This window comes from Panulirus ornatus, chromosome 17, assembly GCF_036320965.1.
Source record: "Panulirus ornatus isolate Po-2019 chromosome 17, ASM3632096v1, whole genome shotgun sequence".
NCBI lineage: Eukaryota > Metazoa > Arthropoda > Malacostraca > Decapoda > Palinuridae > Panulirus > Panulirus ornatus.
Genome location: NC_092240.1, coordinates 37,083,680 through 37,103,000, shown reverse-complemented (window position 1 = coordinate 37,103,000; position 19,321 = coordinate 37,083,680).

The window sequence follows — 19,321 nt, the reverse complement described above, 5'->3', positions numbered from 1 at the left end:
CCAAATTTTTCTCTGTTCATACTCACATCCCAACTAAACTGTCCTTCTACCTTGCTGAGCCTAACAACCTTGCTTTTATTCATATTTACTTTCAGCTTCTCCTTTCATACACTCTTCCAGAATCAGGCATCAACTTCTGCAGTTTCTTACTCGAACCTGCCACCAGTACTGGGTCATAAGCAAACAAATCTGTCTCACTTCCAAAACCCCTTCACCCACTACAGACTGCATATTCGCCCCTCTCTCCAAAACTCTTGCATCTACCTCCCTAATCACCCATCCATAAACATATTTAAGGACCATGGTGACATCACACACCCCTGCTGCAGAACAGCCTTCATCAAGAACCACTCACTTTCCTCTCTTCCTACTCTCACACAAGCCTTACACCCTTGATAAAAACTTCCCATTGTTTTTAGCAGTTTTCCTCCTGTACCACACATCTGTATAACTTCCACAAATCATACCTATAAGCTTTATCACATACCTTTTCCAGATCCATAAATACTTCATACAAATCCATCTGTTTTTCTGCGTATTTCTCACACACATTCTGTAAAACAAACACCTGATTCACACATCCTCTACCACTTCTGAAATCACATGGTTCCTCTCGTCTGATGCTCTGTACATGCCTTCACTCTCTAAATCACCACCCTCCCATACAACTTACCAGGTACACTCAACGAACTAATATGTCTGTAGTATGAACTTTTGTTCTCTTTGCCTTTATACACTGGCACTATACAGATCTTCCGCCAACTTTCAAGCACCTCCCCACGACCTAAACGTATACTGATAATTCCAACGCACGAATCAACAACACAGTCACCCTCTATCTTAAGAAATTCATCTAAAATACCATCCACAACGGCCGCCTTGCCCCATTAGTCTTACTCAAGGCTTTCACCACCTCTTCACTTCCCTCAACCCAATTCCATGATTCTCTTGCTTAGTATATCTTTCCGACCTAAACATCCTACAACTGCCACCCCATCATGAAACACACTCAACACATCCAAAATGACCTCTCTCTCTCTCTCTCTCTCTCTCTCTCTCTCTGTATATATATATATATATATATATATATATATATATATATATATATATATATATATATATATAGATAGATAGATAGATAGATAGATAGATAGATAGATAGATAGATAGAGATAGATAGATAGATAGATAGATATATAGATAGACAGAGAGAGAGAGAGAGAGAGAGAGAGAGAGAGAGAGAGAGAGAGAGAGAGAGAGAGAGAGAGGAGATGATAGATAGATACATAGATAAATCAGATAGACGATATCATGGGGAACCGTATCTTCAGTAGGAGGAGATAGCCCAGCACCACAATCATTTTGGTTTATTGACGTGTCGAGATCTGGCCCATGTCATCATGATAACCAGCCCTCACAGATACCATACATTACCTGATGAAGGAATAACGAAACCTCACATCCACGACAGGTACCTCACATCACCATGTACAGTGAGACATACACGACATACGACCGCAACACAAGCATGTGAAGAAGCAAGTGGGAAGCTTCCTGAACACACTGAAATAATATACAAAAACGCCCAGCTATTTCACCGACAGGTCAACACAAACATCGAACAAGTTATGATATTGTGGAGACGGAGTTATCCCCAGCGTCTGCTTGCTATCTGCTCAGTGTGCATATATTCCCCATCGTTCCAAGGCCAACAAAAACCTCTCTAATGAGTGCATGAACACTGCTGGTGCAGTCGTCTGGAACGGACGAAAAACTCGCATCTTTTAACTCTGACTCAGTGTGTGACGCTACACCAGTAACTCTTGAGTCAGTGTGTGACGCTACACCAGTAACTCTTGAGTCAGTGTGTGACGCTACACCAGTAACTCTTGAGTCTGTGTGTGACGCTACACCAGTGTTGGTCACCTCGCACTCTGAAGTGATGCTGTGACCTCCCACTGCAGTGTGACCATATATAACAATCAGACAATCACAGGTGGGAGAGCAGACGGCACCTTCTCTAGGTCTTCAGAAACAGTTGGTGGAGACGCTGTTCAGTAAATATAAATCTAAAGTTTACTTGAGGACAGAACTTACGTGAGGTTTGTGTTAACTCTTCTAAATGTCATCGCTCAAATAATCATGATATGGATGTTCGACATATCTGACGTCCTTCACTATATCATCACTGGAGATGTTGGCAGGTTGACAAGCGATATTCACCAGCCGATTACCATTGTGATAAACGATATATGGTACACATGAGTTCTTGAGTTCTTACAGTGTATATATATATATATATATATATATATATATATATATATATATATATATATATATATATATATATATATGTATATATATATATATATATATATATATATATATATATATATATATATATATATATATATATATATATATATATATTCCGAACGAAAAAAGACCCATTCGCAAACATACACATATATACACATACATATACATATGCATACACTTACACATATACACATGTACTTATTCACACTTGCTTGTCTTTATCCATTCCCGGCACCACCCCACCCCACAGGAAACAACATCGCCACCCCCTGCGTCAGCGAGGTAGCGCCAAGAAACACGAAAAAAGGCCAAATCCGCTCACATCCATTCTCTAGCTGTTAACGTGTAATGCGCCGATACCACAGCTCCTTGTCCACATCCAGACCCCCCCACAGAGCTTTCCATGGTTTACCCGAGACGCTTCACATGTCCTGGTTCAGTCCACTGACTGCACATCGGCCCCAGTATACCACATCGTTCCAATTCACTCTATTCCTTGCATGCCTTTCCCCTTCCTGTATGTTCAGGCCCCGATCGCTCATAATCTTTTTCACTCCATCCTTCCACCTCCAATTTGGTTTCCCACTTCTCGTTCCCTCCACGTCTGACACATATATCCTCTTTGTCAATCTCTCCTCACTCATTCTCTCCATATGTCCAAACCATTTTAATACACCCTTTTCTGCTCTCTCAATTACACTCTTTTAATTACCACACATCTCTCTTACCCATTCGTTACTTACTCGATCTAACCACCTCACACAACATATTGTCCACGAACATCTCATTTACAACACATCCACCCTCCTCCGTACAACCATATCCATAGCCCATGCCTCGCAACCATATAATATTGTTGGAACTACTATTCCTTCAAACATACTAATTTTTGCTCTCCGAAATAACGTTCCCTCTTTCCATACATTCTTCATTGCTCCCAGAACCTTGGCCACCTCCCTACCATATGACTCACTCCTGCTTCCATGGTTCCATTAGCTGCCAAGTCCAGTCCCAGATATCTAAAACACTTCATTTTCTTCAGCTTTTCTTCATTCAAACTTACTAACCTGTTCCTCAACCCCGCAGAACTTAAAAAACCTTGCTTTTATTCACATCTACTCTCAACTTTCTCCTTTCATACACTCTTCCAAAATAAGACAACAACTTCTAAAGTTTCTCACTCGAATCAGCCACCAGTGCTGTATCACTGACGAACAACAACTGACACTTCCCAGGCCCTCTCATCCCCAACAGACTGCATACTAGCCCCTCTCTTCAAAATTTGCCTCCCTAACCATAAACAAATCAAACAAACACGTATACATCACACACCCTTGCCGCAGACCGACCTTCACTGGATACAAATCACTCTCCTCTCTTCCTACTCGTACAAATGCCTTATACCCTTGATAGAATCTTCTCACTGCTTCGTGCAGCTTACCTCCCACACCACATATTACAACACATTTAACAAACCTTCAAAAACTCACACTATCTCTTCCTCATTCCATCACTACCTGTTATCGCTTCCCCTTTTACCCCCTTCACCGATGTCCCCATTTGTTCTCTTGTCTTTAGCACGTTATTTACCTCCTTCCAAAGCATCTTTTTATTCTCCTTAAAGTTTAATGATATTCTCTCACCCCAACTCTCATTGCCCTTTTTCAACCCCTGCACCTTTCTCTTGACCTCCTGCCGCTTTCTCTTACACATAATACTACAAAATATCCCTGAGGATGGATACGGGAGAAAGGAGACTTCTCACGTATCCCCTGGGTGTCGTAGAAGGTGATTAAAAGGGGGGGTGGGGGCACCTATAATCTTCTGCTGTACTTTTCCAAAAGAAGGAACAGAGAAGGGGGCCAAGTGAGGATTTTCCTTTAAGGCTCAGTCACTGTTCTTGACGGTAAATCGCTAACGCGGGAAATGGCGAATATGTATGATACACACACACACACACACACACAGAAAGTATATATATATATATATATACATATAATACAAAATCTATATCAAAGGATATGTGATATGTGCAGGGGCGGTTTGCCCCGTCAGTACTTAAGGAAATACAACTTCAATGATCAGTACCCAGACCTGCACATGTAGGTTTTGTATATATAGTCTGAAATCGTATTTTTACCTTGAAATTGAATCATCAAACAAAAATACATAAAATGGTCTCTATGTTCCCTTTCTACAGGAAATCTAATGTTTCGATGTTTTGAATTCAAGTAAGTAAAGAACTACTCTACTCTATCCTGATTATCGACAAGCATACATCTGTCATCAACATACCTTTCTGTATAAACCTGGCATAAGCTCTGCCGGGCAACGTTCCAATCACATCATCTTATGGCGAGAGAGAGAATGTATCTGCCAGGGTGTGTCCTAGTGGAGAGTCCATTGATCGCTTGCCACCTCAACCTGTTTGTAAAGAACATTACAAAAATATATCATCTTTAGCTGCCATCTGTAATAATGGTTAGAAATGTTTGTTTACTCAACACTAAACCTATGAGGTGTGAAAGAAATTACCGAAGTTCATTATGCTGAAAGAATGGTTTGATAGAAGATGTGAAACAGCAAAGGAGCTGCGAGATTGGCAGTGACGAAGAACTAGTTGACATTCCAGGAAGCCAGCTTCTGCTAGGTATAATAGATGAAGGAACGAGTATATACAGCAGGAGAAGAAAGGAAGAACAAAGAAACTTTAGAGGGAATATTGTGAACAAGACTCGTGAAACTTTTTCCATAAATCTATCGGGAATAAATCATTAGTCATTGAACAGCTAATCAGGATAAAAGACTTCGGAGGAAAAAATTGTGCAGGATGGTGTAGGGACATGCGAGGAACTGAATAACAGGTTCCAAGGTGCTTTCACAGTGGAAGACACTATGACCCCAACGCTAGTGAGCTAGAGTGGAGAGGAGGTTTCTGAAGACTCTTGACATATCTATGAAAGACATAAACAAAATACGAGACGGAACTTGACCCATACAAGGCTCATGGTCCTGATGAAGTTTGACCACACGGGTTGAAGATGTCTGTTAATATACCAGACAAACCTCTTGAAACACTGCTCAATATGTCGCTGAGGAGATGCAAGCTGCCAAGGGAGTGAAAAATGACAAACTTCGCACATGTCTATAAGAAGGAAAACCGGGAAGAGGCGCTGACTTGCAGACTGGCCTCCTTCATGACTGTGGTTGATAATGTTCTAAAACATACAACAACACGGTCCTAGGAAAAGGAGGTCATGTGTAACACAACCCTTGGATTTCTACGAGAGAGTGAACTCTGTCCCGGACATAAAAAAAAAGGTTGTGGGATTGTCTGTCTCTGGACTGCTAGAATGCATTTGACAATATACCACATGGGAGGCTGGTCAAGAATTTCGATCACCAGGTACGGAGACTCTTAACGATGGATAGATTATCCCAGTGTAAGGGAACAGAGGACACATGTCATACGAGGCTTTTCTATAAGGGTGTAGGTGGATAGCGGAGTGGAGCAGGGTTCTCATCTGGAACCGTTCCTATTTGTGATCTATGCAAATGACTTCCTTTCTTTTCCTTTTTTCTTTTTCTTTTCTTTTTTTTTTTTTTTACGTCAGAGGCTCAGGCAAGGATTAGAGTTCACATCAAGGCCAGGCCTTAACTGAAATATACAGAGGTCCATGAAAGGGTGGAAGAAGAGACAAAGGAAAGTATATGCGAATTTTGGAGAAAGTGAGAAACCTGTGTTTTAAATATGCTGGGTCTTAGTCATCAGGAAAGACATGATAGGGTAGGGAACTCGAAAGCTTCGAGGTGTAGGAAAACAAACAGCTATCAAAACGGCCCACCCGTGAGTTCCCAATGGCCACATAGTTATCATGTGACGTAGCAGCTGGCCGAGTATTGCGTTGCATAACTACTGGTGGGGGCACACAAGCAGCCAGCTCTCTGGAGCAAAAACCAAAGTAATACCTATAGAAGAGGAAAAGTGAACCAACATTGCAGCGTAGGGCAAGTGGGTCTAGTTTTGAAGTTAGCCTGGGAGAGTCAATAAGTCGGACCGTTTTCGATCCACCACTGCCAAGCAAGGCTGCAGAGCTAGAACCACTCTAGATGTTAGAGCAGCACTCCATGCAAGGACGGATCAGTCCTTTGTATAAATGGACCAACTGTTCGGATGAAAAGATATTTCTACATCTAAACAGGACTCCCAGTTTCTTAGTGACAGACTAATCTATTTCCATACTGTGAGATTTTCAAGACAGCGTGGATGTTATAGTAATACCAAGTATGTCAAATGGATTAATAGTTGGAATTACAAAACCATCGAAGGAGAGAGAAAAGCTGTGACGAATATTCGATAGAGAGATAGGCAGAAACAGTCTTGGAGGCATTAAACTTAACACGATTTCGTCTCGCCCACTGAGATATCCTGTCCGAGTCTGAGTTCATTTAACGTGTGTCGAGACGAGATGAAGATCGAGTGAGAGAAGAAAGATTTAGAGAAATGCAGTGTTGAGTCGTCAGCTTATAAGTGCATTTGGTTATTTGAAGAAGAAAATTAATCGTTATAGAAAGTAAAAAAATGTAGGAGACGGGACAGAACCTTGAGGGGCACTACCACTGTTGATGGAGAAAGTGGGAGAGGCTGATTATCTACAACCACGGAGATAAATCAGCCAGAAAGGAAGCTAGATATGAGGGAGCCCAGCGAAGAAGGGAAGCCAAAAAGGTGGGTTTCGAGATACAAGACCCCATTGCCACACCTTGTCAAAAGCTTAGGATACATCAAGGTTGATGACCAGACATTATTAAGATAGAAAAGAACATCACCTGCTGATCTCTCCTTACGGAAGCCATATCAGTGATCATAGACACGACTATGAGATTCAAGATGTCTGAGGATATGAGAGTTGAGGAGGAACTCAAAGAATTTGGAAATGGTTGATGTTAAAGCAACAGGACGATAGTAAGAGAGGTTAGGACTGTCACCCTTCTTAGAATGGAACGTACCAACGCATCTTTCCACAAAAAAGGAAACGTTCTGGTTTTTTTTACTGAAACGGAACAGACATACAAGCACAAGTGCAAGGTCAGAGGTACACTCTTTCAGCTCAAGGGGATGAATGCCTGTGTCGACAGAGAGAGAGAAGCGCTTTTCGGACAGTTATAAAGGAGATTACGGAAGGGGCAAAGGATTAGTAAGAGGAGCATCAGGGGTGAAAGAATGTTAGAGTCATCCAAAATGGAGTTAGAGGAGAAACAGAAGCAAAGAGAATTGCTTGGTCTACGAGAGAGACAACTATAGAACCGTCAGAACAGAAAAAATGAAGGAAAAGTGGAGCGACACAAGTTGCTAGCGATGCCATTAGCTAAAGATCAGAAAAACTTATCAGTGGAATACGGAGAGAGGTTATCACACTTCTTTGAATAAAGAAACGATTAGCCTCACAGATAATGTACTTGCAGTGATCACGGGTAGTGACAAATGTTGAATGAGAGCCGGAGGAAGGAGGGTTTTTTCAGCCCCGAAATGCCTGATCCCTTGCCTGAAATACATTAGAGCAAGAACGGATGAAGTTGTGGTCTTGGAGGAAGAGGGGATAAATGCTTGGGAGTTGCTGGAGGGAGATGCGTCGTTAAGACAGATACATTCATGAGAGTGTGGTCAGATGGGGTGAGATTTAGTTACAGCGCGAAGGATTAAAGGCGAAAAGCAGGTCCAGAATATTAGGAATATTAGCAGGAATTTAGACACTCGAAGAAAGATATAAGATTTGTATCATTAGGAGAGCAGTAGGCGAAACAGAGGAAAAGTGTGGTAGTAAGACGTCAGACCTTAAGGCAGATAACATCAGAATTTGGGGACTCAAGGTCCTTGAGGCGTGCACCAGGTGTGCTGATGTTGGAAGAAACACAAACACCACCGTTGAACCGGAATCATGAGTGGAGGTTATAGTCGGATATGAGAAAAGGATTAGCGAGAACATAGTCTCAGACACAAGTAAGATATTAGGAGAGGCACTAGACAGATGGTGTACAACTGAGGAGACGTTACTAGAGTGACCAAGAATGTTGGTATAGTGAATAGAAAATGAGGCAGGTCTACCAGAGGTGCTAGAGAGATGGTGTACAACAGGTCTACCAGAGGTGCTAGAGAGATGGTGTACAACAGGTCTACCAGAGGTGCTAGAGAGATGGTATACAACAGGTCTACCAGAGGTGCTAGAGAGATGGTGTACAACAGGTCTACCAGAGGTGCTAGAGAGATGGTGTACAACAGGTCTACCAGAGGTGCTAGAGAGATGGTGTACAACAGGTCTACCAGAGAGGGGAAGGTGGTGGGAGGGGCAGGTACTACTACTGCCAGAGTCCTCCCTCACACTGGCAGTAGAGTCAGGCGGGAACCCAAGATGCCAGGGACTGGGAGGCCATACATATGACGAACTCTGTGATGGTGATATTCATAAATATTTGAGCGGCCAAGACTTGGCAAGATTACTGATGTGAAAGAAGTAATAATGACAAGCAAGGTTTGAGCAGGTGTATGGTGCTTGTAGGAAGATGGCCCGGTAGTCCCGTACTGATGAGACAGAAAGTAAGACCAGCAATCCCAACATGGAGAGTGTAAGATGGTTCCGGGTACCACTTTAACGCTCCTCACTCAGGACGGCAGTACCACACTGGACGGCTGCTGTCAACAACCTGCTACATGATGGGTTGCTACAAGGGCAGGGGACGGGATGATCCTTGAGTGAGCTGGGGAACACATGTATAACAACATATCGAAGGACGAGAAGGTCATACGAGTTATTGTGGCCAAAACCTGCAAAGTGATTGATGAAGACACAGATATTAGTCTCATAGTATGCTACAAGAATCCAAAGTTATGTTCGCTCGTAATGAACAACAATATGATAGGGTCGCTCTGGAAGTTTGAATCGTAACAATGTGGTATATGAGTACCAATGCAATACTGGGAACTGTCAGCCCCACCAGCTCCACTTACAAGAAGGTGGAGTCAAACATCATGAACAAAAGCATGGAACTAGACTAACGAGGAAGATCATAGTGAATAACACCAAAATCATTACTACATGTAGTGATAGGAGGAGACTACAGGTATGAGAAGCCATTCACACTAGAGTGAAAGCACCTGTCATCAACATCCACACAAACATGACCACCTCTATACAGCTCTATGATGGCCCACCAATAGGACATAGACCTAATGTTGTTTTAGGACAGATGAGACAAGTTATTGACCCGCCACAAGCTACCGAGTCCGCCATTTCTGGACAGGAGGAACGCGTCACTGACCAACCCGGTCCTGGGTTACGAAGGTCAAAGAGAATCAGACGAGCCCAACCTGACCTCAGCTCCACATCTGGACAATAACTGTCTCGCTTGCCCCAGCTTTGTGCATGTAATGATGAACTTTCTATATCCTTACCTCGTTTAATATTGTTCTTATTTCTTTCCTCAAATGAAAGTTTTTCTATATTTCTGTACCCATATTTTGTATTTAGATTGTTATTCTGTATTACCTGTCATGATATTGTTAATATGTATCGGTTTTAGTGTTTTTCCTTACTTTTATGTGCTATGTGCTGTGTTTTTTCCGAGTGTGTTTCTTATAAATATTTTGTTTGCGTTTGACATATCATATCCAAGTTTTCTGACACAGTTTTTTTTTTTTCTTTTTGTAGACTCCTGATGAAGTCTCTGTGAAGACGAAAGCTTGATTGAAATAAAATGGATAATTTTGGGCAACTGGTGTGTGAGCACCCATTTGATGGTAGAATGATACTGAGAAAATTTGAGAACATAAGAAAAGAGATTAATAACTAAATATGTTGTTGTATTCAATACTATGCGATATATATATATATATATATATATATATATATATATATATATATATATATATATATATATCACTTTGCACACCACCTCGACCAAAACACGCAGATATAGGGTGTTTTGGTCGAGGTGGTGTGCAAAGTGAGAGGGTTAGGGAAAATGAATGAGAAAGAGCGACAAAGAGGATATATGTGTCAGAGGTGGAGGGAACGACGAGAAGTGGGAGATCAAATTGGAGGTGGAAGGATGGAGTGAAAAAGATTTTGAGTGATCGGGGTCTGAACGTACAGGAGGGTGAAAGACGTGCAAAGAATAGAGTGAATTGGAATGATGTGGTATACCGGGGTCGACGTGCTGTCAATGGATTGAACCAGGGCATGTGAAGCGTCTGGGTTAAACCATGGAAAGTTTTGTGGGGCCTGGATGTGGAAAGGGAGCTGTGGTTTTGGTGCATTACACACGACAGCTAGAGACTGAGTGTGAACGAATGTGGCCTTTGTTGTCTTTTCCTAGCGCTGCCTCGCGCGCGCGCGCGCGGGAGGGGGGGGGGGGGGTCATTTCATGTGTGGCGGAGCGGAGACGGAAATGGATGAAGGCAGCAGGTATGAATATGTACATGTGTATATATGTATAAGTCTGTGTATGAATATGTATGTATACATAGAAATGGTAGGTATGTATATGTGCGTGTGTGGACGTGTATGTATATACATGTGTATGTGGGTGGGTTGGGCCATTCGTTCGTCTGTTTCCTTACGCTACCTCGCCCTGTTCCATCTTTCGGAATGTAATACAGGAATGGAGGATTTCCAGTCACCCACACCCGCTTCTCTTAGTCGCCTTCCACAACACGCTGGGAATACGTGGGCAGTATTCTTCCTCCCTGATACCCAGCAATAACATACCAACGTCCGTCGTGTACAACCTTTCCTTCAGTTCTCTTACCCAAATGACATTTTTTTTTTTTTTTTTTTTGGTTTTCTTCTGTTCTCAAACTCTGGTCTGTCAGAAGGTCACGTTATCTCTCATCCTGATGCCCGAGTCCCACATCAGGACAACGGGAGAGGAGACACATCACCTGATTGCCGATATCTGCGTCACATTCAAGTACAAGGAAAAGGGAATAGTGAGCAAGCTTTCCGTATCCTATGTCAGGCCAACACTAGAATTCTCTTCTCGAGTTGCGTCACCGCACCTACAAAAGCACAAAGAGCTTATAGAGAACGTGCAAAGGAGAGCAAAAGATGGTACCAAAGGAGAGATAAGGTACAGGGGGAGGCTACAGGGGTCTTACTTCTGCACAATAATGAAAGAAAGAAAAAATGATTAGTGACCTGATCATAACCTTCAAGAGATTGATGACGTTGTGAGGGAACTACAGGAGGAACTGTATTGATCATGAGGAAGAGACTACAGGAGGAACTGATATTGATCATGAGGAAAGAGACTACAGGAGGAATTGAATTAACAATGAGGCAAGAGGCTACAGGGAAACAGTATCAATAATGAAGCAAAGACTTCGGGAGGAAATGGATTGATAATGAGGCAAAAATCTTCAGGGGAACTGAATCAATAATGAGGCAAGAGACTTCATGAGGACCTAGAATAATAATGAGTCAAGAGACTACATGAGGATCTATAATAACAATGAGTCAAGAGACTACATGAGGACCTATAATAACAATGAGTCAAGAGACTACATGAGGATCTATAATAGCAATGAGTCAAGAGACTACATGACGATCTATAATAACAATGAGTCAAGAGACTACATGAGGACCTATAATAACAATGAGTCAAGAGACTACATGAGGACCTATAATAACAATGAGTCAAGAGACTACATGACGATCTATAATAGCAATGAGTCAAGAGACTACATGAGGATCTATAATAACAATGAGTCAAGAGACTACATGAGGACCTATAATAACAATGAGTCAAGAGACTACATGAGGATCTATAATAGCAATGAGTCAAGAGACTACATGAGGATCTATAATAACAATGAGTCAAGAGACTACATGAGGATCTATAATAATAATGAGTCAAGAGACTACATGAGGATCTATAATAATAATGAGGCAAGAGACTACATGAGGATCTATAATAACAATGAGTCAAGAGACTACATGAGGATCTATAATAACAATGAGTCAAGAGACTACATGAGGATCTATAATAACAATGAGTCAAGAGACTACATGACGATCTATAATAACAATGAGTCAAGAGACTACATGAGGATCTATAATACCAATGAGTCAAGAGACTACATGAGGATCTATAATAACAATGAGTCAAGAGACTACATGACGATCTATAATAACAATGATCAGGTGAAGGGTTAAGTCATCACACCGGAGCCGTGCTGTAGCGGGTATGGACTCGTGCCAGTGTATGTCGGCAGATGATGCAAAGGTCATGATGAGTGAGAAGCGTGGGGGACAGCATCACCACCTCACACTGCAGACCTTGACACACTGCAGACTTGGTTTGATACGTGAAGTTCAACTCGAGTGTGTGTAAAGTAGTGAGGTTGGATCAGTGTGAGAGTCGACCTTGGTATGATTGTAGTCCAGCGGGAAGTAAGCTACAAAAGTCTGTGTGTGTGTGTGTGTGTGTGTGAAAGTCTCGAGAGTCTACAATGACCTCAGCCAGCCTCAAGAGATAACAGTCTCCATGCAAATATGACGATATTCAGCTCATGGACGAGGAAATTTTCAGTCAGTTACCCACATCTTACACAAGCCCAAGCTAGAATACGCGTCTTAACTTTGGTCACCACATTCACAGAAGCACAGAAAGCTCACACACACAAGGTTAAGATGAACACAACAATGATGATATGATTTAGAAAGTTGAGTAACAGGGAGAAGCTAAAGGTTCTGACACTCCCCACCTTAAAAGAGAGGGAAAGGAAGAGTGGCTGAAGTTTTCTAAACACTGATGATGCAGACAGCGTCCAAAATTTTCGAGAGAGGCAGGAACAGAGCAACCAGAGGACACAACATGAAGCTAAAGCAACAAACTTGTTACGAAAGGTGTGAGGAAACACAATACTTTTAGATTAACACAATCAGAGAGGGGAGAAAAGATTAACACAACCAAAGAGGGAAGAAAAGAGACTCAGAAATTAATTCAGAGATACAGGGAGGTGTTATGATATGAGGGAGGAACCCATGAAATAGAGAGTTGATGTAAATGATCTTGAGCGCAGACTGGCATCAGGTGAGGGTGTTGATAAAGCATATAAGATGGTAGAATGGTCAAAGAGCAGGTCAGGTATGATGGGGTCATTCTAGACGTCCCAGAGGCTGCTCAGCAAGAGGATATGCCCATAACCCTGGGTACGGAAATCAATGAAAATAGTAAATAGTAAGGACGTGCATGCAAACTTCTCGGTCAGGGCAACAGACTCAGAGCATGTTGACACAGAAGCTGATGAGGCCAGGTTAATGAGTGAAGCTGTAGGTAGAATAATATATGCTGTTAGGATAGAACAATGGCAAAATTTATGGTCCCGTAGATGAGAATGTATAGAGCATAGATTCTAAAGAATCAGGACAAATTAGCAAAAACGAAGATCATAGAGAAAGGCAGAGACACAGAAGGAAGAGGCACAGACTGAAAAGGCACAGGCGGCAGAGGCACAGAAAGATAGTGCTAGGTGGGTGGCACCTGAATTAGAAAGATCAGGTAACCGGGAGGTGGACAGACGTTTACTGTATTTGGACTGACTGAAGAACATACACCAGATAAACAAGAAAGCAGAGAGAAAGAAGGAAATTCTCATTAAAGGTTACTCGAGGCAACAGATGCAATCTGTGATAAAGGATAGAAGAATGGGAGGTTATCATGAAGACGACCAATTATGGTAACGTTTGAGGAGGAGTCATTTAGCCAGGAAGGAGGTCCTATGACAGGTTAGAGTATCTAAAAAAAAAAAAAAAATGGACTATGGTACAGCATTCGTCAGGGAATGAGAGAGGAAAAAACAAAATTACAGTCAAATGAGGCCAGAGGACAGACCACCCTCGCTTGTGGTGCCGAGGTTAGGAATGTTGGGCAATGGTCATGGTGGAGTGAAGTTATTATGTACAAGTACAGTTGGATCAGTAACACATGGTGAAGATCTGGATCTTATGAGGGAAGACACGCCTGTTGTTGCTGGGTCAGTAGAATCAAAGTATACCTAAGAGATATGATCTCTTTTCTGTCCAGAGGAGGACATGATAGTAAGATGGGAAAGAACGGACAGAGGAAGGAGGAAGATCGGCTCCTCTGGTAAGAGATGTCCTGAAGTTTCAGACACAGTAGTAGATGGGTCATCAGATATTACATAATGGGAAGGAGAACTGTGTAGAAAGACGTGCATGGTGGTGGTGACGATAGATATTCATCCAGAAGATTTTAATGATTCAGAAAAAATATACAAGACAACAACAACATAGGAACAACCAGGATGGTTCAGAAACAGGGACAGAGCAACCAGAGGACTTAAGATGAAACTAAGCAAGAAACTTTAAGAACAATATATAACAGTACAAGGATGTTGGAGGAATGGAATACGATGACTGAGGACGTGGTTAGTGCAGACAACACACAAATACTCCGGAGATGGGATCCGCCAGTGTAAACCCCCCCTCTGCGTACAGTACAAATACGTAATTACACAGATGCACGATGAAAGTCATCCCGACCAAATGCAGTCATGAAAGTGATATATGTAGTGAGATGAGGCCAGGCTATAAGGCTATAACTATCATCTTACAGGAGACAAACTATACGATCCTATGTGGTGAGGGGCGAGAGTCTGACATAGTATGGAGCCTGGGAAGTAGTGGAGGAGGTGAAGGATTTACTGATCAGTGGCAAAACTGCCATCAAGTCTCGGTCTACACCAGCGAGTTATACTGGGACGTACAACCACTCTTGTTGTCTACACGTGACAAAACCTGTGTCTGGGCAGGTCCGGAAGCAGCCACCACGAAATAATGTCTGGGCAGGTCCGCAAGCAGCCAGCACGGAATCACCCTCAAGGAAGTAAGGTGAACCACAAGATGATGGCGGCCATGGCACGGACTATCTTGGTGGAGAGGAGGAAGGGTTGACAATGCGGACGATCAACGAGAGGAAATATGACCACAAGGTCACCCCAGGACACACCTGTATCCTCAACAGAGACGGACTAGGATTCCGGAACACCTGACTGGCCTTGTGGGGACACCCCGGCTGTGTAGGATGGCCCTTGACACGCGTGTTGTAACCCACAAGGATAGCTTGCCAAGAGCCCGAGGCTAGCGCGCTACTCCTCCCAAAAAGGACTTCCTCAATCCATAACTCACGTCTTACCATGGGCACTCAGCCATGACTCTGGGAGACCCGCTTCATATTTTGAGCACCACGAGTGTTGTGTCATCAGGGCGATGAAAGTGGAGACGAGATCTGACCTCCCTGAACGGAGGTTGGGTCTAGGTCGCTGGCTGGCTGACGCACATCCGTCAATACCTTCTGTGACGCAGAACAACACATCCCTCCTGCCTTGTGACGCTTTGGCCACCTCACACTAATGATGGTACCCTTGAGCACGTCGGTACGACCCGTGAGTATGAACGATGAGGGCGACCCCTAGATATGACAGCGTGGTGTTTGACACTTGAGGGGCAGGTCAAAGGTCAGTGTATCACAGCCAAGGGACGTGCTCATTTATTGTACCGTCGTACTCTAAGGTTGTCTCGTCGTGGTCAAGGGTCACGTGAAGGATACTAATAGCTGTACACTTAGTATACTGCAGTGTCAACAATGCACCTCTTGCCAAGCCCTTGGTTCCCGTGGTCAGTGTGAGAGGAAGCTGAGGATGCTGGTGGATGCTGCGTTGGTCACCAGATACAGTGGTCTCTGTAATGACCCAGTACAGTGCTCTGTTGTGATCCCTTACCAGACAGCTGGGTGCCTCTCAACGTGTACACTAGACAGCTGGGTGCCTCTCAACATGTACATTGGACAGCTGGGTGCCTCTCAGCATGCACATTGGACAGCTGGGTGCCACTCAACATTTTTTTTCATGTTGAATGTTCCAGTCACAGACAAAAATTCCACATCAAGGCCGGACCGTAAATTGAAATAAGAGAAAATTATAAAGCGAAAAAAGAAAAGACAAGGCAAAGTATTTACGAATTTCGGATGAAGTGAAAGACCTGTCCTTTGAAATGTGCCAGATCACAGTTATTGGGAAAGACATGAGAAGGTAGAGAATTCCAAAGCTTCGAAGTGTAGGGAAAGAAGCAGTTGTGAAACCAGGCCCACCCCTGAGTTGCAGATGGCCACACAATAATCATATGACGCAGCAGCTTGCCCAGTACTGCGTGGTCTAACTAGTGATGGGGGCACACGAGCAGCCAGCTCTCGGGAAGCAAAAACAAAGTAATACCTACAGAAGAGGGAAAGTGAACCAACATTGCGACGTAGGGCAAAGGGGGTTAAGTTTGGAAGTTATCCAGGGAGAGTTTATAAGTCGAACCACTTTCGACTCAACTCTGCCAAGTAAGGATACAGAGCAAGAACCACTCCAGATGTGAGAGCAGTACTCTATACAAGAACGAGTCAATCCCTTGTATAAACGAAGCAACTGTTCAGAAGAGAGGTTTCGACATCTAAACAAGACACCCAGTTTCTTAGAGGCAGACTTAGCTATTCCTGTAATGTTGGGTTTCCAAGAAAGAGTCGATGTTACAGTAATACCAAGTATGTTCATTAAGTCAAGAGGTGGAATCACAGAACCGTCAAAGGAGAGACGATAGTTGTGGGAAGTTTTCGATGGAGATATGGGTAGATATTGGGTCTTGAAGACACTAGACTCCACAGGAGTTTGTCTATTCTACTGAGATATCCCATCCAAGTCCGAGTTTATTGAGAAAGTTGTGTCAAGACGAGATGCAGATCGAGTGAGAGAAGAGGGAGCAGAATTGAAGGATTTGGATGAATGTTGAATCGTCAGCGAGTGAGTGCACTGAATTATTTACTATAGTACCAACTTTGTTGCTCTCCTCTGGATCTTTTTTAGTAGATATTTTTGCTTCACTAAGTTCGGTGGTCAACTTGGACTATCAAACAACGAGATCAGTTTGCTAAGCATTTCCTCAACCAAAGAATATGAATAGAATTATAATACGAAATTTTGCAGACATATTTTAAAGTTACTATCCTGCAAGACTGGGTCCCTGGCGACCCACTCTAACCGCTCTCACATTTCAGGTCCCTCTCACACCCAAGGTCTCTCTCACATACAGATTCCTGAAACTTATCTTCACAGCTAGATAACAATCCTATAGGTACGTCATTACTTTATATTCATTTAAATAACTTTCATCAGCCATGTACCAGACCAACATTGAGGTTTTGGAGGTCCCTTTGTAAGATGATCCAATCCTCATCACTCTTTCCATCTCCTCTTGACTTTGCAAACATATTTAGGTAATTCAATATATCAACAGAAAAGAGCAGTTACCCCAGGACCGTGTCCTGTGGCTCTCCTTTGGGAACTCCAAACCATTTCCAGAGGGCTATTTAGTTCCCATCTATGGAGGTAATTTCATATCTAAGGTTAAAGGCTTACCCTTCTTTACTAATCTCCTATAAGGCACAGTGTCAAATGCTCTCTGCACAGTCTAAACACACAACATTCATCCAATATCTGTCTAAAATGAAGCTCCTCACTCTCTTGTGGACTTGTTAAGAGATTCGTTATGCATAACCTTCACTCTCTCTGAATCCAGGGCATCTCTCACTTATGTAGCTTCTCTTTTCAGTGTAGACATCCATATAATTTCTGACCACCTTTTCCAGTATTTCACTGGCTGTGCTCCTTAGAGAGATTGATCACTAGTTCAACGAACTTCTCAATCTCCTTTCTTGGAAATAAGTAAGACATCTGCCTTCCTGAGGGCACACGTTCTTCCACCTACATGTAGAACATTGCACGTGGCTTGTCATTTAGTCTATCTTAGAAGACTGATCAATATGACCGTTGAGTACCATCTGCACCTTACTGGATCATGTGGTGAGTACCTCCTACACCTTACTGGATCATTAGGTGAGTACCGCCTATACCTTACTGGATCATGTGGTGAGTACTACCTGCACCTTACTGGATCATGTGGTGAGTACCGTTAGCACCTTACTAGATCATGTGGTGAGTACCACCTGCACCATACTGGATCATGTGGTGAGTACCAACTGCACCATACTGGATCATGTGGTGAGTACCACCTGCACCTTACTGGATCATGTGGTGAGTACCACCTGCACCATACTGGACCATGTGGTGAGTACCGTCAGCACCTTACTGGATCATGTGGTGAGTACCACCTGCACCATACTGGATCATGAGTTGAGTACCGTCAGCACCTTACTGGATCATGTGGTGAGTACCGTCAGCACCTTACTGGATCATGTGGTGAGTACCGTCAGCACCTTACTGGATCATGTGGTGAGTACAGCCTGCACCTTACTGGGTCATGTGGTGAGTACCGTCAGCACCTTACTGGATCATGTGCTGAGTACCGTCAGCACCTTACTGGATCATGTGGTGAGTACCGTCAGCACCTTACTGGATCATGTGGTGAGCACCGTCATCACCTTACTGGATCATGTGGTGAGTACCGTCAGCACCTTACTGGATCATGTGGTGAGTACCGTCAGCACCTTACTGGATCATGTGGTGAGTACCGTCAGCACCTTACTGGATCATGTGGTGAATACCGTCAGCACCTTACTGGATCATGTGGTGAGTACCGCCTGCACCTTACTGGATCATGTGGTGAGTACCACCTGCACCTTACTGGACCATTGGTGAGTACCATCAGTATCTTACTGGATCATGTGGTGAGTACCGTCAGCACCTTACTGGATCATGTGGTGAGTACCACCTGCACCATACTGGATCATGTGGTGAGCACCGTCAGCACCTTACTGGATCATGTGGTGAGTACCGTCAGCACCTTACTGGATCATGTGGTGAGTACCGTCAGCACCTTACTGGATCATGTGGTGAGTACCGTCAGCACCTTACTGGATCATGTGGTGAGTACCGTCAGCACCTTACTGGATCATGTGGTGAGTACCGTCAGCACCTTACTGG